Source organism: Panicum virgatum, chromosome 8K, assembly GCF_016808335.1.
Source record: "Panicum virgatum strain AP13 chromosome 8K, P.virgatum_v5, whole genome shotgun sequence".
NCBI classification, from domain to species: domain Eukaryota; kingdom Viridiplantae; phylum Streptophyta; class Magnoliopsida; order Poales; family Poaceae; genus Panicum; species Panicum virgatum.
This window is the reverse complement of record NC_053143.1, coordinates 49,972,735-49,998,546: the sequence shown is the minus strand read 5'-3', so window position 1 is coordinate 49,998,546 and position 25,812 is coordinate 49,972,735. Positions and strand designations below refer to the sequence as shown.

Genomic DNA, 25,812 nt, shown 5'->3' with positions numbered 1-25,812 from the left:
GCATTTTTACTAATGTATTTTATCTCGCTAATAAAATGTGCATGCTTCCATAAGCTGTTGACATTATTGGTTTAGGCAGGAATAAATTTTGGGAACACCAGAATGTGGCCTTGTCAAGAAAAATAATCTTTGGGTCTACCAATAAGACCCATGAAGTCGCTCACAAAAATGTACCGGACTCATTGACCAAAAAGTTAATTTTAGCCTATAACAGCAATAAATTAACAATATATGTAACATTTGATCTATACTGCTAGCATGATGGGGAATATTACATGCTCATACACCAAATATCACTATAAATTACTTTTGTTACATATTTGACTGGCATGTTACCATGATACGGGAATAATGGATATAGAAAAAAATTATGTTTCCTATTATTTGTGCCAACTCATCAAAAGCTATAATTCATACACTTAACGTAAATGATCCAACATTTTAATTGCCTTATTATTTTAATAGGCTTTGTGCATAGGGACGGAATTCTCATCGTCTCTACGGCCACATGTTGTACCCAGCAATTGAATGGAAATACGATAATATTTTTTTTGGGGCACCAACATCACAAGTTATAGTTGTGTGGTGATGAAATTGGTTAATCCCTAAATGAGGGAAAGAAGATAATTTAAGCAAGCTTGGTTTTAATGCACGGTAAATTAGTGAGCTAGAAGATCTGATTCATATCACATCCCGAGAACATGAGTACTTCGCCAGAAACTAGTCTGTTAAGAAAATCCTACACGAGGTGGATGACAAACTGAGCACAGACAGATTTGGATCCACATCAGCATATCGCAACTTTACTGGCTCACCATTAAGTGGAACACATATTTTGATCCAAAGGTGTCTGACATGCTTAAAGGTGAATCAACCATGCTGTTGTCATACTTATATCAACACAATGCCAAAAGGAAAAAAAAAGTTGCTTTTTACTTGTGTTAAGTGCAAGCTGTCTTGCCAACACATACATGCAATCAGAGGAGATTTATCACTAAATTCCAAATTTGACTAGATACCATGTCATCACTAGCTTATAAGGATAAAAAAATTTGGAGACACAAGCAACAAATGATGAGAAAGCTACATGGAGTCTCTTGTGAATAAATAGATCCCATATGCGCAGGTAATCCACCACCCATATGACTGATAGAATCTAGCAACAACTTAGAAATTGAAACCCATATAGTACCTCTTAGCAATCATGGCAACCAAGATATTTGCCCTCCTTGCACTCCTTGCTCTCTCTGTGAGCGCTACCTCCGCAGTCATTATTCCCTAGTGCTCACTGGCCGCCTCCGCTGCTACTATTCCATAGTACTTCTCACCTATCACAGCAGTCGGATATGAGAACCCGATTGTGCAGTCCAACAGGCTTCAGCATGCACTTGCAGCTAGCGTCCTACAATCACAGGCAATTGTCCTACAGCAACAGTCTGCCTTACTGTAGCAATCTTTGGCCCATCTGACAGTACAGAGCACCGTGGCACAGCAACAACGCGTTCTTTCTCCGTTTAGCCAGCTAGCCCTGCAGAACCCCGCCGCCAACTTGCAGCAACAGATGTTCCTCCCTTTCAACCAGCTAGCCACCGTGTACTCTGCTGCCTACTCGCAGCAGCAACAGCTTCCATTCATCCAACTTGCTGTTGCGAACTCCGCCGCCTTCTCGCAGCAGCTGTTCAACCCACTTGCTGTGGCTCACCCCGTCGCATTCTGGCAACAACAGCAGCTAGTCAACCAACTGGCTTTGACAAGCCATGCAGCCTTCTTGCAGCAACCCATCGTTGGTTCTACCATCTTCTAAATTCCATATGAGTTGTACTTCTATAAAAACATTTTCATGCTGACGTGTGTAACTCCTCGGAAATAAGAAAAGTAATGATTGGGACTCTAAAGTCCTATTCGTGTCCAAATGTGTTCTGTAATTCTTTGTGCCATACATTCCACAGCCACCGTACATACTATGTATCGTACCTTTGGATCCATACTTGTAGTAAATATATACTACAACATAAATACTTCCTGAAGTGAAAGTTTGGATTTCACTGGATGGGTCAATGGAGCCATTCCACTAGGGGCATACAAGGATTGTCGGTAACATTTCAGTTGGTTGAAATGTGGATAGATGGAGAGAGGGGCAACATCACGAACTATTATAGTCACATTATTTTTCAATTGTATAAATATGTTTCGATCGCTACCATCAAAATCCTTCGAACACTAGAGTTCTAACGAATAAGGTTATTGTTGAATCCAAAAATTTTATATAAAAGATGTTACCCCTTGTTCCATACATATGCATATGTATATGCATTTTTACTAATGTATTTTATCTCGCTAATAAAATGTGCATGCTTTCATAAGCTGTTGACATTATTGGTTTAGGCAGGAATAAATCTTGGGAACACCAGAATGTGGCCTTGTCAAGAAAAATAATCTTTGGGTCTACCAATAAGACCCATGAAGTCGCTCACAAAAATGTACCGGACTCTTTGACTAAAAAGTTCGTTTTAGCCTATCGCAGGAATAAATTAACAATATATGTAACACAATGATCTATACTGCTAGCATGATGGGGAATATTACATGCTCATACACAAAATATCACTATAAATTACTTTTGTTACTGATTTGACTGGAATGTTACCATGATACGGGAATAATGGATATAGAAAAAAAATTATGTTTCCTATTATTTGTGCCAACTCATCAAAAGCTATAATTCAAACACTTAAAGTAAATGATCCAACATTTTAATTGTTTTATTATTTTAATAGGCTTAGTGCATAGGGCCGGAATTCTCATTGTCTCTACGGCCACATGTTGTACCCAACAATTGAACGGAAATACGATAATATTTTTTTTAGCACCAACATCACATGTTATAGTTGTGTGGTGATGAAATTGGTTAATTCCTAAATGAGGGAAAGAAGATAATTTAAGCAAGCTTGGTTTTAATGCACGGTAAATTAGTGAGCTAGAAGATCTGATTCATATCACATCCCGAGAACATGATTACTTCGCCTGAAACTAGTCTGTTAAGCAAATCCTACCCGAGGTGGATGACAAACTGAGCTCAGACAGATTTGGATCCACATCAGCATATCACAACTTTACTGGTTCACCATTAAGTGGAACACATATTTTGATCCAAAGTTGTTTGACATGCTTAAAGGTGAATCTACCATGCTGTAGTCACACTTATGTCAACACAATGCCAAAAGGAAAAAAAGTTGCTTTTTACTTGTGTTAAGTGCAAGCTATCTTGCCAACACATACATGCAATCAGAGATTTATCACTAAATTCCAAATTTGACTAGATACCATGTCATCACTAGCTTATCAGGATAAAAATTTGGGAGGCACAAGCAACAAATCATGAGAAAGCTACATGGAGTCTCTTGTGTATAAATAGATCTCATATGTGCAGGTAATCCACCACCCATATCACTGATAGAATCTAGCAACAACTTAGAAATTGAAACCCAAATAGCACCTCTTAGCAAGCATGGCAACCAAGATATTTGCCCTCCTTGCACTCCTTGCTCTCTCTGTGAGCACTACCACCGCGGTCATTACTCCGCCGTGATCAGTGGCCGCCTCCGCTGCCACTATTCCACAGTACCTCTCACCTATCGCAGCAGTCGGATATAAGAACCCGATTGTGCAGTCCAACAGGCTTCAGCATGCACTTGCAGCTAGCATCCTACAGTCACAGGCAATTGTCATACAACAACAATCTGCCTTACTGCAGAAGCAATCTTTGGCCCATCTAACAGTACAGAGCATCATGGCACAGCAACAACGCGTTCTTTCGCCGTTCAGCCAGCTAGCCCTGTAGAACCCCGCCGCCTACTTGCAGCAACAGATGTTCCTCCCATTCAACCAGCTAGCCGCCGTGAACTCTGCTGCCTACTTGCAGCAGCAACTGCTTCCATTCAACCAACTAGCTGTTGCAAACTCCGCCGCCTTCTCGCAGCAGCTATTCAACCCACTTGCTGTGGCTTACCCCGCCGTCTTCTGGCAGCAATAGCAGCTATTCAACCAGCTAGCTTTGACAAGTCCTGCAGCCTTCTTGCAGCAACCCATCGTTGGTTCTACCATCTTCTAAATTCCATATGAGTTGTACTTCTATAATAACATTTTCATGCCGACGTGTGTAACTCCGCGGAAATAAAAAAAGTAATGATTGAGACTCTAAAGTCCTATCCATGCCCAAATGTGTTCTGTTATTGTTTGTGCCATACATTTCATAGCCACCGTACATACTATGTATCGTACCTTTGGATCCATACTTGTAGTAAATTGTAATATCCCAATTATTCATATTTTTTTTCAAAATTTTCAAGTTGAGGGAGACTACGGAGTTGACCAAAATTTGACTTTTTGAATCGTTGGTCGTATGAATGATCTTAGACCGTGGCTGCGTAGGGCTCGTCAAAACGAATCCGTTTTACTACTCACATGCTAGGTTTGGATAACGGGCGAATTACTGGCGAGCCGGTGAATCTAGGCCATTGGATACACATTAGGTTTCTGTTTCTTAATCCCTCAAGACATCTGTTCCACCCGACTTCTGTTTTCGTGCGCCGCCCCTCCCTATTCCCCGATCCCAGCAGCAGCGCCGCCGCCCCTTCCATCTCGCCGCCACCTCCCAGCGCCACCACCCTCTTCTGCTGCACGCCCCTTGCCTCTGCTGCCTGCTAACTACTCAATCCAACGAGAGGGATCCTGCGGGAGGGGAACCAAGAGGAAGGTTAGGATTTCTTTAATTGGTTCTAAGCTCTTGCCGATTGGTGAGTTATACCACGGTGCTGAACTGATTAGTCATGGCCGCAAGTTTTTGGTAGAGATTCAATCGGACGATTGGTTTTTAGTTATGTTAACTCAATTAAGCTGGTTTATTAGATGAATTTCTGGCATTAATTGATGCGGAATTTGATCCTGCTCTAACAACGAAAGTTGTAGGTTTCATCGATATCTTTCCAATGGCGCTGGTTTCATTCAATTCCGATTAGCGGTTTAGGAGATATCATCAAAACTGTGTCGCTGTTCCCTTTAGAAAAAAAAAGTGCGCAGAAACTGTTTATTTATTTTCGACTTATTTAGAAGCCGAATTTCAACTGGGTGCTGTAACGAAAGTTGAAGGAAATTTTCTGTAGATGTTCAAGATGTATTTTTTTACTGCATTTGGTTAAGATAATCAAAAGTTATGGGCCAAACAGCGAGTAACTCAAAGAATTGGTCGAATTTTCAGAACTTGTGAGAGTTAACGTTTTAGGCCTTTAGCTCCGGATTTCTTCGAGTATATTGGCTTTTGGTCGATATGAACTAGTTTCTGAGAGTGGTTTATTCCACAGGTTCAATAAATTCTAGCGGCGGGCGTGTGGCATCGGGTTCTCAACAAGGTTAAGGCAAGTGCATGACGAACTTGTTTGTTGGCAAGTTGCTCGCCATTTCTTTTCCTATGTTATCCGATTGCCTTATCATGTGTTTATGTTATTCAAAACCATGATCTGTTCATGTTTCCCATTTCCTGATTCCAGTTTCAAGATATTCTTTTAAATTCCATTCATGTTCCGGTGTATCCGGATGTGCAATTTGGTTCTTTTATTCATGTTCCTGTGAGTAAGTGCTGGCCCCACTTGCTCGGCTTTACCGGTAAATGCTAAGGATGTTTCAAATTGTGTTCGTTTCAGACGGAGACTACTATTTGACTGGTGTTCATTCATTCAAGTTTCATGGCTCGTTGTTGCTATGTTCTTTCCGGTTCTAGTTGTGCTTGCTGAGTATTCTTACTCACCCTTGTGTTTAATTGGTTTTTAGGTACCAAATGATTGCGGCATGCATGGGAAGTGGGAGTAGCACTTTCTGCAAGAGATTACACACACTTCTACACATGTTTAGTTGATATTGTCAATTCCTAGAGTATAAATGGTTAAACTTGGCTGTCTTATTCTTTCTATGGTTGAGGCGAACTTGGTTGGTCGGGGTCAACTTATTTCTTTTGGTGATGGGATGGGTTGTGATGCTTATTCATCATTCATATCCTATTTCGATAACTCTTCATATAAACCGCTTGTCCAGTACGACCTATTTATAGGGGAGACTCTGTCGAATTTCTATTTAATCTTTATACTTGTGTTTTAATTATGTTTTTGGTAGCCTCCGGGTTTGAAATAAATCTAGGGTGTTACATCATACTTCCTGAGGCAGTCCGGAAGTGAAAGTTTGGATTTCACTGGACGGGACAATGGAGCCATTCCACTAGGGGCATACAAGGATTGAAGGTAACATTTCAGTTGGTTGAAATGTGGATAAATGTCGAGAGGGGCAACATCACGAACTATTATAGTCACATTATTTTGCAACTGTATAAATATGTTTCGATCGGTACCACCAAAATCCTTCGAACACCAGAGTTCTAACGAATAAGGTTATTGTTGAATCCAAAAATTTTATATAAAAGATGTTACCCCTTGTTCCGTACATATGTATATGTATATGTATATGTATATGTATATGTATATGTATATGTATATGTATATGTATATGTATATGTATATTTACTAATGTATTTTATCTCGCTAATAAAATGTGCATGCTTCCATAAGCTGTTAACATTATTGGTTTACGCAGGAATAAATCTTGGGAACACCAGAATGTGGCCTTGTCAAGAAAAATAATCTTTGGGTCTGCCAATAAGACCCATGAAGTCGCTCACAAAAATGTACCAGACTCTTTGGCCAAACGGTTCATTTTAGCCTATCACAGGAATCAATTAACAATATATTTAACAAAACGATCTATACTGCTGGAAAGATGGGGAATATTACATGCTCATACACCAAATTAAATATCACTATAAATTTTTTGTTACATATTTGACTGGGATGTTACCATGATATGTGAATAATGAATTTAGAAAAAAGAATTGTGTTCCTGTTATTTTGTGCCAACTCATCAAAAGCTATAATACAAACACTTCAAGTAAATGATCAAACATTTTAATTGCCTTATTATCTCAATAGGCTTAGTGCGTAGGGCCGGAATTCTATCATCTCTACAGCCACATGTTTTACCCAACAATTGAATAAAAATATGTTAATAATTTTTTTGAAGCATCAACATCACATGTTATAGTTGTGCAGTGATGAAATTGGCTAATCCAGAAATGAGGAAAAGAAGATAGTTTAAGCAAGCTTGGTTTTAATGCACAGTAAATTAGTGAGCTAGAAGATCTGAATCATATAACATCCCGCGAACATGATAACTTCGCCTGGAACTAGTAGTCTGTTAACCCATTCATCTAGAGGAATGGTTATTGGTGCAAATCCTATCCAAGGTGGATGACAAATTAAGCTCAAAATGATTTGGATCCACATCAGCAGATCACAACTTTACTAGCTCACCATTACGTGGAATGCATATATTGATCCCAAGGTGTTTGACATGCTTAAAGGTGAACCAACCGTGCTGTTGTCACACTTATTTCAACACAATGCCAAAAGGAAATTTTTTTTGCTTTTTTACTTGTATTAAGTGCAAGCTGTCTTGCCAGCACATACCATCAATCCAAGGGGATTTATCACTAAATTCCAAAATTGACTAGATACTATGTCATCACTAGCTTATCTGGATAAAAATTTTGGAGGCACAAGCAACAAATCTTGAGAAAGCTACATGGAGTCTCTTGTGTATAAATAGGTCCCGTATGCGTAGGTAATCCACCACCCATATCACTGATAGAATCTAGCAATTTAGAAATTAAACCCCGTTGAGTACCTCTTAGCAAGCATGGCTGCCAAGATATTTGCCCTCCTTGCACTCCTTGCTCTCTCGGAGAGCGCTACCACCGCGTTCATTATTCTGCAGTGCTCACTAGCCGCCTCCACTGCCACTATTCCATAGTACCTCTCACCTATCGCCGCCATCGGATATGAGCACCCAATTGTGCAGTCCAACAGGCTTCAGCAGGCACTTGCAGCTAGCATCCTACAATCACAGGCAGTTATCCTACAGCAACAGTCTGCCTTACTGCAGCAGCAATCTTTGGCCCATCTGATAGTACAGAGCATCGTGGCATAGCAACAATGCGTTCTTTCACCGTTCGGCCAGCTAGCCCTGCAGAACCCCGCCGCCTAGTTGCAACAACAGATGTTGCTCCCACTCAACCAGCTAGCAGCCGTGAACTCCATTGCATATTCGCAGCAGCAACTGCTTCCATTCAACCAACTAGCAGTTGCGAACTCCGCCGCCTTCTCGCAGCAACTATTCAACCCACTTGCTGTGGCTCACCCCGCCGCCTTCTGGCAGCAACAGCAGCTAGTCAACCAACTGGATTTGACGAGTCCTGCAGCCTTCTTGCAGAAACCCATCGTTGGTTCTACCATGTTCTAAATTCCATATAAATTGTACTTCTATAATAACATTTTCATGCCCACGTGTGTAACTCCACGGAAATAAGAAAAGTAATGAATGAGACTCTAAAGCCCTATTGGTGTCCAAATGTGTTCTGTTATAGTTTGTGTCATACATTTCACAGCCACCGTACATACTTTGTATCGTTCCTTTGGATCCCTACTTGTAGTAAATATAAACTACAGCATACATTCTTCCTGAGGCAGTTCGGTAGCTATGAAAGTTTGGATTTCACTGGATGGGACAATGGATCCATTCCACTAGGGGAATAGTAGGATTGATGGTAATATTATAGGTGCTTGAAATGTGCATTGATGGAGAGAGGGGCAACATCACGAACTATTATACTCACATTATTTTGCAATTGTATAAATATGTTTCGACCGCTGCCACCAAAATCCTTCAAACATTAGAGTACTAATCAGTAAGGCTAATGTTGAATCCAAAAGATTTTTATAAAAGATGTTACCTCTTGTTCTGTACATTTGTATATGTATATGTATTTTTATTAGTGTATTTTGTCTCGCTAATAAAATGTGCATGCTTTCGTAAGCAGTTGACATTATTGGTTTAGGTAGGAACAAATCTTGGGAACACCAGAACATGGCCTTGTCAAGAAAAATAATCCTTGAGTCCGCCAATAAGACCCGTGAAGTCGCTTACAAAAATGTACCGGACTCTTTGGCCAAAAAGTTCATTTTAGGCTATCACAGGAATAAATTAACAATATATTTAACACAACGATCTATACTGCTAGAAAGATGGGGAATATTGCACGCTGATTCACCAAATTAAATATCACCATTTTTTTTTGGTACATATTTGACTAGCATGTTACCATGATACGGGAATATTGAATTTAGAAAAAAGAATTGTGTTTCCTGTTATTTTGTGCCAACTCATCAAAAGCTATAATTCAAACACTTCAAGTAAATGATCCAACATTTTAATTACCTTATTATCTTAATAGGCTTAGTGCATAGGGCCGGAGTTCTATCGTCTCTACAGCCACACATTGTACCCAACAATTGAATGGAAATATGATAATATTTTTTTTGGAGCATCAACTTCACATGTTATAGTTTTGGAGCTAGAAGATCTGATTCATATCGCATCCCGAGAACATGATAACTTCGCCAAGAACTAATAGTCTGTTAACTCATTCATCTCGTATATATATTTTGCAACATCATGAACTATTATACACACATTATTTTGCAACTGTATAAATATGTTTTGACCGCTGCCACCAAAATCCTTCGAACATTAGAGTTCTAACCAGTAAGGCTAATGTTGAATCCAAAAGATTTTTATAAAAGATGTTACCTCTTGTTCTGTACATTTGTATATGTATATGTATTTTTACTAGTGTATTTTATCTCGCCTATAAAATGTGCATGCTTCCATAAGCAGTTGACATTATTGGTTTAGGTAGGAACAAATCTTGGGAACACCAGAACATGGCCTTGTCAAGAAAAATAATCCTTGAGTCCGCCAATAAGACCCATGAAGTCGCTCACAAAAATGTACCGGACTCTTTGGCCAAAACGTTCATTTTAGCCTATCAGAGGAATAAATTAACAATATATTTAACACAACATTCTATACTGCTAGCAAGATGGGGAATATTACATGCTCATACACCAAATTAAATATCACCATAAATTTTTTCATTACATATTTTACTAGGATGTGACAATGATACGGGAATAATGAATTTAGAAAAAAAGAATTGTGCTTCCTATTATTTTGTGCCAACTCATCAAAAGCTATAATTCAAACACTTCAAGTAAGTGATCCAACATTTTAATTGCCTTATTATCTTAATAGGCTTAGTGCATAGGGCCGGAGCTCTATCATCTCTACAGCCACATGTTGTACCCAACAATTGAATGGAAATATGATAATATTTTTTTTGGAGCATCAACATCACATGTTATAGTTGTGGAGTGATGAAGTTGGCTAATCCATAAATGAGGGAAAGAAGATAGTTTAATTAAGCAAGCTTGGTTTTAAATTAGTGAGCTAGAAGATCTGATTCATATTGCATCCCGAGAACATGATAACTTCGCCTGGAACTAGTAGTCTGTTAACCCATTCAACTAGAGGAATGGTTATTGGTGCAAATCATATCCAAGGTAGATGACAAATTAAGCTTAAAATGATTTGGATCCACATCAGCACATCGCAACTTTACTGGCTCACCATTACGTGGAATGCATACATTGATCCCAAGGAGTTTGACATACTTAAAGGTGAACCAACCGTGCTGTTGTCACACTTATATCAACCCAATGCCAAAAGGAAAAAAAAAGTTTCTTTTTTACTTGTATTAAGTGCAAGCTGTGTTGCCAGCACATACCATCAATCCAAGGGGATTTATCACTAAATTCCAAAATTGATTAGATACTATGTCATCACTAGCTTATCTGGATAAACATTTTAGAGGCACAAGCAACAAATCTTGAGAAAGCTACAAGGAGTCTCTTGTGTATAAATAGGTCCCGTATGCGCAGGTAATCCACCAACCATATCACTGATAGAATCTAGCAACAACTTAGAAATTGAAACCCATATAGTACCTCTTAGCAATCATGGCAACCAAGATATTTGCCCTCCTTGCACTCCTTGCTCTCTCTGTGAGCGCTACCACCGCAATCATTATTCCCCAGTGCTCCCTGGCCGCCTCCGCTGCTACTATTCCACAGTACTTCTCACCTGTCGCAGCAGTCGGATATGAGAACCCGATTGTGCAGTCCAACAGGCTTCAGCATGCACTTGCAGCTAGCGTCCTACAATTACAGGCAATTGTCCTACAACAACAGTCTGCCTTACTGCAGCAGCAATCTTTGGCCCATCTAACGATACAGAGCATCATGGCACAGCAACAACACGTTCTTTAGCCGTTCAGCCAGCTAGCCCTGCAGAACCCCGCCGCCTACTTGCAGCAACAGATGTTCATCCCATTCAACCAGCTAGCCACCGTGAACTCTGCTGCCTACTCGCAGCAGCAACTGCTTCCATTCAACCAACTAGCTGTTGCGAACTCCGCCGCCTTCTCGCAGCAGCTATTCAACCCACTTGCTGTGGCTCACCCCGCCGCCTTCTGGCAGCAACAGCAGCTAGTCAACCAGCTGGCTTTGACGAGTCCTGCAGCCTTCTTGCAGCAACCCATCGTTGGTTCTACCATCTTCTAAATTCCATATGAGTTTTACTTCTATAATAACATTTTCATGCCGACGTGTGTAACTCCGCGGAAATAAGAAAAGTAATGATTGAGACTCTAAAGTCCTATCCATGTCCAAATGTGTTCTGTTATTGTTTGTGCCATACCTTTCACAGCCACCGTACATACTATGTATCGTACCTTTGGATCCAGACTTGTAGTAAATTGTAATATCCCAATTATTCATATATTTTTTAAAATTTTCAAGTTGAGGGAGACTACGGAGTTGACCAAAATTTGAGTTTTTGAATCGTTGGTCGTGTGAATGATCTTAGACCGTGGCTGCGTAGGGCTCGTCAAAACGAATCCATTTTATTACTCACATGCTAGGTTTGGATAACGGGCGAATTACTGGCGAGCCGGTGAATCTAGGCAATTGGATACACATTAGGTTTCTGTTTCTTAATCCCTCGAGACATCTGTTCCACCCGACTTCTGTTTTCGTGCGCCGCCCCTCCCTATTCCCCGATCCCAGCAGCAGCGCCGCCGCCCCTTCCATCTCGCGGCCACCTCCCAGCGCCGCCACCCTCTTCTGCTGCACGCCCCTTGCCTCTGCTGCCTGCTAACTACTCAATCCAACGTGGGGGAGGATCCAAGGAAGAAGCAAGGAAGAAAAGCAGCACACGGTAGGGAACACAGGAGAGGGATCCTGCGGGAGGGGAACCATGAGGAAGGTTAGGATTTCTTTAATTGGTTCTAAGCTCTTGCCGATTGGTGAGTTATACCACGGTGCTGATCTGATTAGTCATGGCCGCAAGTTTTTGGTAGAGATTCAATCGGACGATTGGTTTTTAGTTTTGTTAACTCAATTAAGCTGGTTTATTAGATGAATTTCTGGCATTAATTGATGCGGAATTTGATCCTGCTCTAACAACGAAAGTTGTAGGTTTCATCGATATCTTTCCAATGGCGCTGGTTTCATTCAATTCCGATTAGCGGTTTAGGAGATATCATCAAAACTGTGTCGCTGTTCCCTTTAGAAAAAAAAGTGCGCAGAAACTGTTTATTTATTTTCGACTTATTTAGAAGCCGAATTTCAACTGGGCGCTGTAACGAAAGTTGAAGGAAATTTCTGTAGATGTTCAAGATGTATTTTTTACTGCATTTGGTTAAGATAATCAAAAGTTATGGGCCAAACAGCGAGTAACTCAGAGAATTGGTCAAATTTTCAGAACTTGTGAGAGTTAGCGTTTTAGGCCTTTAGCTCCGGATTTCTTCAAGTATATTGACATTTGGTCGATATGAACTAGTTTCTGAGAGTGGTTTATTCCACAGGTTCGATAAATTCTAGCGGCGAGCGTGTGGCATCGGGTTCTCAACAAGGTTAAGGCAAGTGCACGACGAACTTGTTTGTTGGTAAGTTGCTTGCCATTTCTTTTCCTATGTTATCCGATTGCCTTATCATGTGTTTATGTTATTCAAAACCATGATCTGTTCATGTTTCCCATTTCCTGATTCCAGTTTCAAGATATTCTTTTAAATTCCATTCATGTTCCGGTGTATCCGGATGTGCAATTTGGTTCTTTTATTCATGTTCCTGTGAGTAAGTGCTGGCCCCACTTGCTCGGCTTTACCGGTAAATGCTAAGGATGTTTCAAATTGTGTTCATTTCAGACGGAGACTACTATTTGACTGGTGTTCATTCATTCAAGTTTCATGGCTCGTTGTTGCTATGTTCTTTCCGGTTCTAGTTGTGCTTGCTGAGTATTCTTACTCACCCTTGTGTTTAATTGGTTTTTAGGTACCAAATGATTGCGGCATGCATGGGAAGTGGGAGACTCTGTCGAATTTCTATTTAATCTTTATACTTGTGTTTTAATTATGTTTTTGGTAGCCTCCGGGTTTGAAATAAATCTAGGGTGTTACATCATACTTCCTGAGGCAGTCCGGAAGTGAAAGTTTGGATTTCACTGGACGGGACAATGGAGCCATTCCACTAGGGGCATACAAGGATTGAAGGTAACATTTCAGTTGGTTGAAATGTGGATAAATGTCGAGAGGGGCAACATCACGAACTATTAGTCACATTATTTTGCAACTGTATAAATATGTTTCGATCGGTACCACCAAAATCCTTCGAACACCAGAGTTCTAACGAATAAGGTTATTGTTGAATCCAAAAATTTTATATAAAAGATGTTACCCCTTGTTCCGTACATATGTATATGTATATGTATATGTATATTTACTAATGTATTTTATCTCGCTAATAAAATGTGCATGCTTCCATAAGCAGTTGACATTATTGGTTTAGGTAGGAACAAATCTTGAGAACACCAGAACATGGCCTTGTCAAGAAAAATAATCCTTGAGTCCGCCAATAAGACCCATGAAGTCGCTCACAAAAATGTACCGGACTCTTTGGCCAAAAAGTTCATTTTAGCCTATCAGACGAATCAATTAACAATATATTTAACACAACATTCTATACTGCTAGCAAGATGGGGAATATTACATGCTCATACACCAAATTAAATATCACCATAAATTTTTTCATTACATATTTGACTAGGATGTGACAATGATACGGGAATAATGAATTTAGAAAAAAGAATTGTGCTTCCTGTTATTTTGTGCCAACTCATCAAAAGCTATAATTCAAACACATCAAGTAAGTGATCCAACATTTTAATTGCCTTATTATCTTAATAGGCTTAGTGCATAGGGCCGGAGCTCTATCGTCTCTACAGCCACATGTTGTACCCAACAATTGAATGGAAATATGATAATATTTTTTTTGGAGCATCAACATCACATGTTATAGTTGTGGAGTGATGAAGTTGGCTAATCCATAAATGAGGAAAAGGAGATAGTTTAAGCAAGCTTGGTTTTAAATTAGTGAGCTAGAAGATCTGATTCATATCGCATCCCAAGAACATGATAACTTCGCCTGGAACTAGTAGTCTGTTAACCCATTCATCTAGAGGAATGGTTATTGGCGCAAATCCTATCCAAGGTGGATGACAAATTAAGCTTAAAATGATTTGGATCCACATCAGCACATCGCAACTTTACTGGCTCACCATTACGTGGAATGCATACATTGATCCCAAGGTGTTTGACATGCTTAAAGGTGAACCAACCGTCCTGTTGTCACACTTATATCAACACAATGCCAAAAGGAAAAACAAAAAGTTTCTTTTTACTTGTATTAAGTGCAAGCTGTCTTGCCTGCACATTCCATGAATCCAAGGGGATTTATCACTAAATTCCAAAATTGACTAGGTACTATGTCATCACTAGCTTATCTGGATACAAATTTTGGAGGCACAGGCAACAAATCTTGAGAAAGCTACATGGAGTCTCTTGTGTATAAATAGGTCCCGTATGTGTAGGTAATCTACCACTCATATCACTGATAGAATCTAGCAATTTAGAAATTAAAACCCGTTGAGTACCTCTTAGCAATCACCCTAGGTATTCGGTAAATACCGAACCGATCGGTTCGGTTCTTCGGTACCATTGGAAATTCGGTTACTCGGAAATTAGTACCGATTGGTTCCCAAAAAAACTTGGTACCCAGAAAATTTGGTTCGTTTTTGATATTTACCGAACAGTACCGAACTGATCACAGAGAGGATGTAATAGTAAATTCAAAGACTAATTTTAACATCATTTCATAGATAATAATAGTGCAAAATATAAATACATATAAAAGTCTACATGACTATAATTACGAGTGCCAAAATATGAATATAGTAGTCTACAATAGTACTGTCACTAATATAACAACACTCAAACTTATCACATTTCATGTAAGTTCGGTAAATTCGGTAAACTCGGTTCGGTTTTGGTATTTACCTCGGTAATTCAGTTCCTGAACGGAACCGAAATAGGAACCGAATATTTTGGTTTCGGTAATTTCAGTTCGGTTCTCGGTAATTTCGATTCGATATTCGGTTCTCAGTATTTTGTGCCTAGGGTTACTTAGCAAGCATGGCTGCCAAGATATTTGCCCTCCTTGCACTCCTTGCTCTCTCGGTCAGTGCTACCACTGTGTTCATTATTCCACAGTGCTCACTAGCCGCCTCCGCTGCCACTATTTGACAGTACCTCTCACCTATCGCCGCCGTAGGATATGAGCACCCGATTGTGCAGTCCAACAGGCTTCAGCAGGCACTTGCAGCTAGCATCCTACAATAACAGGCAGTTGTCCTACAGCAACAGTGTGCCTTACTACAGCAGCAATCTGGCCCATCTGGTAGTACAGAGCATCGTGGCACAGCAACAATGTGTTATTTCGCCGTTCAGCTAGCTAGCCCTGCAGAACCCCGCCGCCTACTTACAACAACAGATGTTGCTCCCATTCAACTAGCTAGCGGCCGTGAACTCCGCTGCCTACTCGCAGCAGCAACTGCTTCCACTCAACCAACTAGCAGTTGCGAACTCCGCCGCCTTCTCGCAGCAGCTATTCAACCCACTTGCTGTGGCTCACCCTGCCGCCTTCTGGCAGCAACAGCAGCTAGTCAACCAACTGGCTTTGATGAGTCCTGCAGCCTTCTTGCAGCAACCCATCGTTGGTTCTACCATCTTCTAAATTCCATATGAATTGTACTTCTATAATAACATTTTCATGCCGATGTGTGTAACTCCTTGGAAATAAGAAAAGTAATGATTGAGACTCTAAAGTCCTATCTGTGTCCAAATGTGTTCTGTTATAGTTTGTGCCATACATTTCACAGTCACCGTACATACTATGTATCATTCCTTTGGATCCATACTTGTAGTAAATATATACTACAAGATACATTCTTCCCGAGGAAGTTCGGTAGCTGTGAAAGTTTGGATTTCACTGGATGGGACAATGGAGCCATTCCACTAGGGGCATAGTAGGATTAATGGCAATATTATGTTTTCTTGAAATGTGCATTGATGGAGAGAGGGGCAACATCACGAACTATTATACACACATTATTTTGCAACTGCATAAATATGTTTCGACCGCTGCCACCAAAAACCTTCGAACATTAGAGTTCTAACCAGTAAGGCTAATGTTGAATCCAAAATATTTTTATAAATGATGTTACCTCTTGTTCCATACATTTGTATATGTATATGTATTTTTACTAGTGTATTTTATCTCGCCAATAAAATGTGCATGCTTCCATAAGCAGTTGACATTATTGGTTTAGGTAGGAACAAATCTTTGGAACACCAAAACGTGGCCTTGTCAAGAAAAATAATCCTTGAGTCCGCCAATAAGACCCATGAAGTCGCTCACAAAAATCTACTGGACTCTTTGGCCAAAAAAATCATTTTAGACTATCACAGGAATAACTTAACAATATATGTAACAAAATGATCTATACTGCTAGCACGTTGGGGAATATTACATGCTCATACTTGTAGTAAATATATACTACAACATACATACTTCCTGAGGCAGTTCGGTAGCTGTGAAAGTTTGGATTTCACTGGATGGGACAATGGAACCATTCCACTAAGGGCATAGTAGGATCGAAGGTAATATTATAGTTGCTTGAAATGTGCATAGATGGAGAGAGGGGCAACATCACGAACTATTATACACACATTATTTTGCAACTGTATAAATATGTTTCGACTGCTGCCACCAAAATCCTTCGAACATTAGAGTTCTAACGAATAAGGTTAATGTTAAATCCAAAATATTTTTACAAAAGATGTTACCACTTGTTCCGTACATTTGTATATGTATATTTATATGTATTTTTACTAGTGTATTTTATCTCGTTAATAAAATGTGCTTGCCTCCATAAGCAGTTGACATTATTGGTTTCGGTAGGAATAAATCTTGGGAACACCAGAACGTGGCCTTGTCAAGAAAAATAATTCTTGAGTCCGCAAATAAGACCCATGAAGTCGCTTACAAAAATGTACCGGACTCTTTGGCCAAAAAGTTCATTTTAGCCTATCACAGGAATCAATTAACAATATGTTTAACAAAACGATCTATACTGCTGGCAAGATGGGGAATATTACATGCTCATACACTAAATTAAATATCTCTACAAATTTTTTATTACTTATTTGACTGGCATGTTACCATGATACGGGAATAATGAATTTAGAAAAAGGAATTGTGTTTCCTATTATTTTGTGCCAACTCATCAAAATCTATAATTCAAACACTTCAAGTAAATGATCCAACATTTAAACAATTGAATGGAAATATAATAATTTTTTTGTTTGCACATGTTATAGTTGTGCAGTGATGAAATTGGCTATTCCAGAAATGAGGAAAAGAAGATAGTTTAAGCAAGCTTGGTTTTAATGCATAGTAAATTAGTTAGTTAGAAAATCTTATTCATATCGCATCCCGAGAACATGATAACTTCGTCCGGAACTAGTAGTCTGTTAACCCATTCATCTAGAGGAATGGTTATTGGAGCAAATTCTATCCAAGGTGGATGACAAATTAAGCTCAAAATGATTTGGATCCACATCTGCAGATCGCAACTTTACTGGCTCTCCATTACGTGGACTGCATATATTGATCCAAAGGTGTTTGACATGCTTAAAGGTGAACCAACCATGCTGTTGTCACACTTATATCAACACAATGCCAAAAGGAAAAAAATCGCTCTTTTACTGGCATTAAGAGCAAGATGTCTTGCCAACACATACCATCAATCCATGGGGATTTATCACTAAATTCCAAAATTGACTAGATACTATGTCATCACTAGCTTATCTGGATAAAAATTTTGGAGGCACAAGCAACAAATCTTGAGAAAGCTATATGGAGTCTCTTGTGTATAAATAGGTCCCGTATGCGTAGGTAATCCACCACCCATATCACTGATAGAATCTAGGAATTTAGAAATTAAAACCCGTTGAGTACCTCTTAGCAAGCATGACTGCCAAGATATTTGCCCTCCTTGCACTCCTTGCTCTCTCTCGGTGAGCGCTACCACCGCGTTCATTATTCTGCAGTGCTCACTAGCCGCCTCTACTGCCACTATTCCACAGTACCTCTCACCTATCACCGCCGTCGGATATGAGCACCCGATTGTGCAGTCCAACAGGCTTCAGCAGGCACTTGCATCTAGCATCCTACAATGATAGGCAGTTGTCCTACAGGAACAGTCTGTCTTACTGCAGCAGCAACCTTTGGCCCATCTGATAGTACAGAGCATCGTGGCACAGCAACAACGCATTCTGTCGCCGTTCAGCCAGCTAGCCCTGCAGAACCCCGCCGCCTACTTGCAACAACAGATGTTTCTCCCATTCAACCAAAATGCGTAATTAGTTTTTTATATGTTGTTTTTTCCCCACTCATGCGTTAGTGATGCTGAATTCGAGGACAAATTCCTCTAAGGAGGGGAGAACGTAACACTCAACATTAATGAAGGCCAAAATACGCTTTCTACATGGGAATACATAAAGTTAATGTCTAAAATTATTTTTTTTGATCCATTGCTCGAATGGAGGAACGAACACTGTGGTTGCGTAGAGCTCGTCGAGTACATTTCATTTGACTATTTACATGTCGCGTTCAGAGTCTGGATCAAAAAGTTATTGTGTTTTTAGCTACTAGGCGGGCAGGCCCACACTATAGTACCCACGTGCTTCAGTGCGCGCTAATACCCCTCCCCTTTCTAAACCCTAGGCCGTCACCCCTCCCTGCACCGCCCTTTGCCGTGACCAGAGTGAGAAAAGAGAGGGGAGAGGGAGAGGAAGAGATGAGAAGAGAAGGGAAAGTAGGGCACGTCTTCGTCGATCCTCGCCATTTCTCTTCAAAAACTGGTTGGGATTCCTCTCCTCTTTCTGTTTTCCCTATCTCTATGGCTTTTTCCTCGCTGTTCATGGTGGTGCCGCCTTGTGTTGTGTAGTGCAGCGAGGTTGGATGCAAGGAAGAAGGGGAAATGGAGTGGAATCGCCCTTGTTGTTTGCAAGGGGAAACCCTAGGTGAGACATGCCCTTACTGTGGAACATGTTTTCCTCCTAGTTTTAGAAGTTTTTAGCTCTTGGGAGTAGCGGTATTTGTCGCCTTTTGGACTAGGATTAAGCTTTTGTCCTCGTCGCTTTTCTCAGCACGTCATCAATCTGTGCAGTTTCTGTTTGAGGCATTTTTTCATGCTCTTAATGATCTCAAAAAAATATCAAACATTTAATATGAGTTGGAGAAGAGTTAGAGATCTTTCCATGGCCGCAGAGAACACCTCAATCGGATTTAAGATGAGGGAGAAACTAAAGTTGGAATCTACTGTTTTTCAGTCTCATAATTCTGGACGGTGTCTGTTATGCTGAAGTTTAGGGAATCTTAATTGCAATTTTGGACTTTCTCGTAGTTTAAAGAGTTGTAGATAATTTCATAAGCTTTCGAGATTGGTAAAGATCATATTCATCCAAATTTTGGAGCTCCAGTTATGACTGTCTCAATAGAACTGTTCTGCAGAACCTATCATAATATCAGATTAAGGTTCACCTCCAATTTACCCAATGTTAATGATTTTTCCTATACTTTTTGATAACTAGAAATTTGTAGGCTATGAAGTTATCATTCTTGTGACAAAATATCAGAACTTTTGTCCATTAGAATTAAAGATTCCAAAAAAAGACAAGCAACAGTGCTGCTGTTTTCACTAGATTAGCATATCTTGATGTGAGGACGTTGGGTTTAGGCGTAGGATTGCTTTACTCGATATTTTTTGTTTTGAAGTGTGTTTGTTTTGGTGCTGAGCTATATTTGTGAATAGGTGGTATACCTTCGGACCGTGCTTAGCTCACCGGTGAAGGCAAGTAAACGTAGCGATGTGGTCTACTCGCTTTACCTTTGTTATTTGGATTGCCTCCATTAAATTTCAGAAGCTCACACTAGCTAAATAAGATCTGAATTTTTCTTTATTTGTGGATTTATATATTTATCCACTTGTGGCATTGCTCTTGGAGTTATAAATTTTGGAAGTACATGAAGTTCATACATTGCAATCATACTTTTGCACTCTCATATTGAACATGCATATGAAGAAACCGTAACCGGATTGGTGCGATAAGTACCAGTACAGCAACGCACATTGAGATATAGCAATGTGGTTGCAGCCCTCACTTCCTTCCTTGGGATTTTGTGGGTAGAAGTGAAGTCATCCATTGCATTGCACCATTAGCATTTGCATTGAAGCATTCATAATGCATTGCAAAATTTGCATATGCATTGAAGCATCATTATGAAGATCTCTTCCTGAAGTTACACTGTCTCAGTATGATACTTCTTTTATATGAAATTATTAATCTGATGTTTAATTAAAATGTGATTTAAATAGCTTGGTTAAAATAGTTTGCTTGCTGAGGTTTTCCATAAACCTCACACTTTGATTTTCCCCTCACAGGTGCTTGAGCTTGGACGTTGCATGCTTGGGATGGGAGTAGCAGCACGTGTGTATGTTGACGCTCACTAATGACCATTTCTATGCGTCAACTTGATCAGAAAATCATGAGAGTTTGCATTTCTTACATACATATTTATCCAATAAAGTCCTAAACCACACTTCACCTTCTAGAAAATGCAAGTTGTGTTTTTGAGCTAATATGCAGGTTGCAAGCACACTTTGGCCTGACATAAAATCACAGAAATTATCAGAGCACCGATTCAGGCTCAAATGGACCAAGTGTAGCCCAAGAACCCAGTTCAGACCACTCAAGATAGGCCAAGACCAACGGGGTTAGGACAAGGAGGCCCAGGACAGCCTGCTGGATGAAGCTGGGGGCGATTGGCTCCCCGGGCAGGCCAACCGACCTACCTGGTCGGCCGACCTGGCCCGTGGGCCCCACCGCCTCATCCAAGCCACGTGTTGCCTCCTCATAGGTCCCCTTGGTCGGTTCTATAGGTTTCACCCCGTGGCTCCTTGCTATAAATACAAGGGAGAATAGGACACACACACCGCACCTCACTCACCTCTTGCTTAGTCTTAAGGCTTAGTGGAGTTTAGGAAAAGTCTAGGAGTCTTCGAGTCGTCGGAGTTGCTCGAGTGTTCTGGTATGCGTTCATCTCTAGCTCTCTCTTATAATATTCGATTGTTAGTAATAGAATTAGACTATGGTTACCGATATCTGCTTGAAGTATGTTCTGAGTTATCGGATATATGCTTCTTGATATGGTTGCATTATCGTTCAATGCTTGCATTGCATGATCGCCCTGTGCTTGCGATGGTTAACATATCGTGCTTAGAACTCTATCAACTGCTCCAGTATTCATATGTTTGCTCTAGTGTGATGTCTGTCCATCCGAAGGGTGGGGGCTCCGCGCGGGACACTAGAGTATCGCTTACTAGTGTAGACATGGTGTCTAGATTAGCTAAGAGTTGCTGGACGCCAACTATACCCACGGTTTGTAGAGGTAGCCGGTAGGTGATGACAGCCCTGTCCGAGCCCGAGTAATCCTCCACATTCGGTATGGGGGGTAGGAAGTACATAAAGCCACCGGGGTGTACAGGCTCCTCCCGTTGCTTCGGTACCGGTCTCCCTGTTGTGTAGTTTAATCTCTGATGATCTAACCATAAGATGGCATAGATATAGCTAGCCCAGCACAGTTGACTCGACCTCTAACTTCTGCCTTGCTCCCGGCCTAGAGCATCTTTTATCTTTTCTATTATTTATTTATCCAAAGGGCAGTTTGTGTGTGTGTTACACTACCTCCTACCATGTTAGATATCTTACCCCTGTTTATGTATGAGAATATTCAATCTAGATAAAGTTCATCAACTAGTCTATATCTCTTCACTACCGTCTTCCCTGCGGAAATATAAATGACACCCCGGTATACTCCCGGGTAAAATGCTACAGCGGTATTCCATGCGCTTGCGGATTTATTCGTGGTTCATGAAATACTGCCACCCCAAATTGGTGTTGGTTGGTGCCAATAAGCATTTTTGGCGTTGTTGCCGGGGAAGGCACAGATTGAAGTATATAGAAAAAGTTGTGAACAAAATCGAAATTGGTATTCGCTTGCTAAACAGGCTAACTTGGCTTTGTTTTATTGTCTTTGTTGATATGAAAACAGGGTAGTGTATAACCGGTTTCGACTTGCTGCAAAACTTTCATTCCAATCCAGAGTCACTTTTGAGAATAGTTTGTCCTCGTGTCGTACCTCCTCAAATCTCACTCTCGGCAGCCGAACCAGTCATCGCATCATCGTCAGCTTCTCAAGCTATGGCCCAGAAGACACTCCGTGATTACTCTGCTCCGTCTGCTAACCAGGTCCCCACCGGGCCCGAGGTTAACACCAGAAGGGAAAATTTCGAGATCAAGATGGGTCTCATTACGATGGTGCAGGCCAGCCCTTTCTGTGGCAAGGCCAATGAGGATGCCAGCTCTCATCTCCAGCAGTTCCTGGAGCTCTGCAGTACTTTTGTTATCAAGGGTGTATCACAAGATGCAATTCGGCTCCGTCTGTTTCCGATCTCTCTCTTGGGGAGAGCGAAGCAGTGGTTTTATGCTAACAAGGCTGCTGTGGACACTTGGGACAAATGTGCCAAGGCGTTCCTCTCGAAGTTCTTCCTGACGGGCAAATTCAATGCTCTTCGTGGTCAGATTTCGAACTTACAGCAGGCATCAAATGAGTCAATTTCTGAAGCTTGGGAGAGACTTCAGGAGTACATTCTAGCGTGTCCGCACCATGGAATGGACAATTGGCTCATTCTTCAGAATTTCTACAATGGGTTGACAAAGTCATCCTGTGATCATGTGGATGCCGCTGTGGGTGGAGCTTTCTTCTCGCTGACCATTGAAAGAGCTACATCATTGATTGAGAAGATGGTGTCCAACCAAGATTGGAGCGATGATCGCCTCCAACCATGCCAGCGAGGCATGCACTCCGTCAAGCAGGCCGACATGCTCGCTATGAAGATTGATCTCCTCCTCAAGAAATTTGAGATTTAATCTCAAGATAAGGCTCAAACGCAAACACTTCAAGCCTTAGAAACTCGCATGGCGTGCGAGGTCTGTGGGAATGTTGGATACTCAGGCGACAATTGCCCGGAAACCCAAGAAGAAGAATTGTATCTCAATGGCAACAATGGGTTTCGTCCGCAAGGAGGTCAAAGGTGGAATCAACCACGCCCATATTATCAAGGAGGTAATGGCAATTCAAATTCTTTCAATCCTAACCAACCTACCTTGAGAGATCTTGTCTACGGCCAAGCGAAGATCAATGAGTCCCTTCAGAAAAAGTTGGCCGCTACAGACAAATTTATGGAGACCATCCATGCCAAGATGGACGGATTCTCCACCACCATGAAGAACCAGCTGAGTTTCAACAAGATGCTAGAAACTCAATTGGCTTAGCTAGTTGCTGCCACACCTACTGCTGAACTAGGGAAGATTCTGGGGAAACTCGAATCAACTCTAGAGAGCGTCAATGTCATAAATGCTATGTGGAAAGAGCCACTTAGCAGGACACCCCTCAGCTATGCAGAGAAGCTTACACGCCCAAGAAGAGGTGCGTGGGGCGAGTTAGCAGCTACAGTACGAGAAGTCCTGGAACCCAGTGATCAGTTGCTCAATCTTTGATTGTGAATTTGATCACGCCCTGTGTGACCTTGGAGCCAGCGTCAACATCATGCCCAAGATAACATTTGAAAAGCTAGGCTATCCATCAATTTCCCCTACCACTATGTGTGTTCAGCTGGCGGATTCCACGGTGAGATATCCCGAAGGAGTCGTGGAAAGGCTTATGGTGAAAGTCAAGAATACCTACATATTAGTGGACTTCGTAGTCCTTGATATGGAAGGAGATCTTGGGATCCCGCTCATACTTGGGCGACCGTTCCTCAAGGATACAAATGCCAGAATTGATATAGGGACAAGAAGAATCAGCCTACGCATCATGGGAAGGATCATGAAGTTCAAGTTTCAAAACAAGAGGGAAGTATTTCTGATTCATGAGGATAGTGAGAAATAGAGGTTATGGGCAGAACCCGGTTGGGATGATCAAGATTATCACTCCCCTTCCAAGCCAGCTTGGGAGGATTGGGAGATTCATACTCCTCCAACCGAGCCAGAGGAAGACGACCAGAAGATCCCCAACGTCATCACCAATACAGTATGGGAAGATCTGGAAATCGTCTATCCTAGTTCCGAGGATCCGATTCCTACACTGTCTACACCATCGAAGAAAAACAAGAACAAATGGCGCAAGAAGAATAAGACGTCATCGACCGCTACTACTTCTTCAGGTATGGACGAAACGACCTCAACCTGATCAGGTATGGAGAAAGGTCCTGCTTTTCGGACCCTAAACCAAGAGCTAGCTTGGGGGGTTCCCTCCCCTAAGTTAATTGTATCCTTTACTTGCTTTCGAATAAAATTTGATAAAAACCTTCAAAATAAAATAAATATTTACTGCTTTATTTCTCTTTTTATCATGCGCGGTAAGAATGTTTTAACTCCTTATGACAAGTTGAAAGGATGACATTTGCTTTGCTCTACCATGTCTGTTGTGCTTAGTTTGAAAATGAGAGTTCTCTTGAGTTTAAATCTGTTGGTTATGTAAATACCTTACCAATGAACCTGAAAGTTCTATGGGTTGCATAGGTTTGATCCAAGTCTAAGTTGTTGTGAGTTTAGATATGGTAAATAAGGTTGTGCAAGTTTGTTCTAGTGATGCTTGAAATCTGAAGTTGTTTTCAAAAATCTAAAAAGTCAAGTTCCCCAGTGATAAGCAAAGTCCCACAAGAGCCATATGTCATATTCCCTGAAAAACCTTACACATATACTGCTTGATGTTCTGTTGGGTTTTGTCAAATTGTGTGACCCTAGTGAGATGCTTTTCATGCTTTCTCGATCATAAGCACGTACACGTCTCATCCTTTTGCTACATTTCTACACCAGGAATTGAGCAGCACCATCCATCCATCTCCCATTAATAAAGCTCCATGTCTTGGTAACTCTCTCGTAGAACATCCCTGAAATAAAATAAAGTCATATTATGGTTGCCCAAAAAAGAGAAAAGATGGCATGCCAAAGAAGCATGAACCAAAAAAAAGAGATAAAGGGGTAGCCATGTCTCAAAAAAAAAGAGACATGGATGATTCAAGAGAGAAAACCATTGCTTCAAGGAGTAAGCCACATCCATCCATCCACTCATACACTTACACCTTTTGATCGAGATTGCATGACTTGTTTCTCCATGGATCATCTCTTTGACTTTACAATATATGGAATGCAAGTATGCCCTGTTCTTATCC

General features: G+C 40.8%; 1 non-coding gene and 4 pseudogenes across 1 annotated transcript; 4 read left to right on the top strand and 1 right to left on the bottom strand.

Annotated features, from left to right (window-relative positions):
- The first annotated feature begins 1,204 nt into the window (after positions 1-1,204).
- Positions 1,205-1,804, top strand: LOC120645896 (annotated as a pseudogene).
- A 1,673-nt stretch (positions 1,805-3,477) lies between these two features.
- On the top strand, positions 3,478-4,033 carry LOC120645895 (annotated as a pseudogene).
- Positions 4,034-10,961: 6,928 nt separating this feature from the next.
- LOC120645043 lies at positions 10,962-11,713 on the top strand (annotated as a pseudogene).
- A 3,870-nt stretch (positions 11,714-15,583) lies between these two features.
- On the top strand, positions 15,584-16,184 carry LOC120645044 (annotated as a pseudogene).
- A 6,959-nt stretch (positions 16,185-23,143) lies between these two features.
- Positions 23,144-23,250, bottom strand: LOC120646607. The gene has a single exon (XR_005664508.1). It is a non-coding gene; the product is annotated as a small nucleolar RNA R71 (small nucleolar RNA).
- Positions 23,251-25,812: the final 2,562 nt, after the last annotated feature.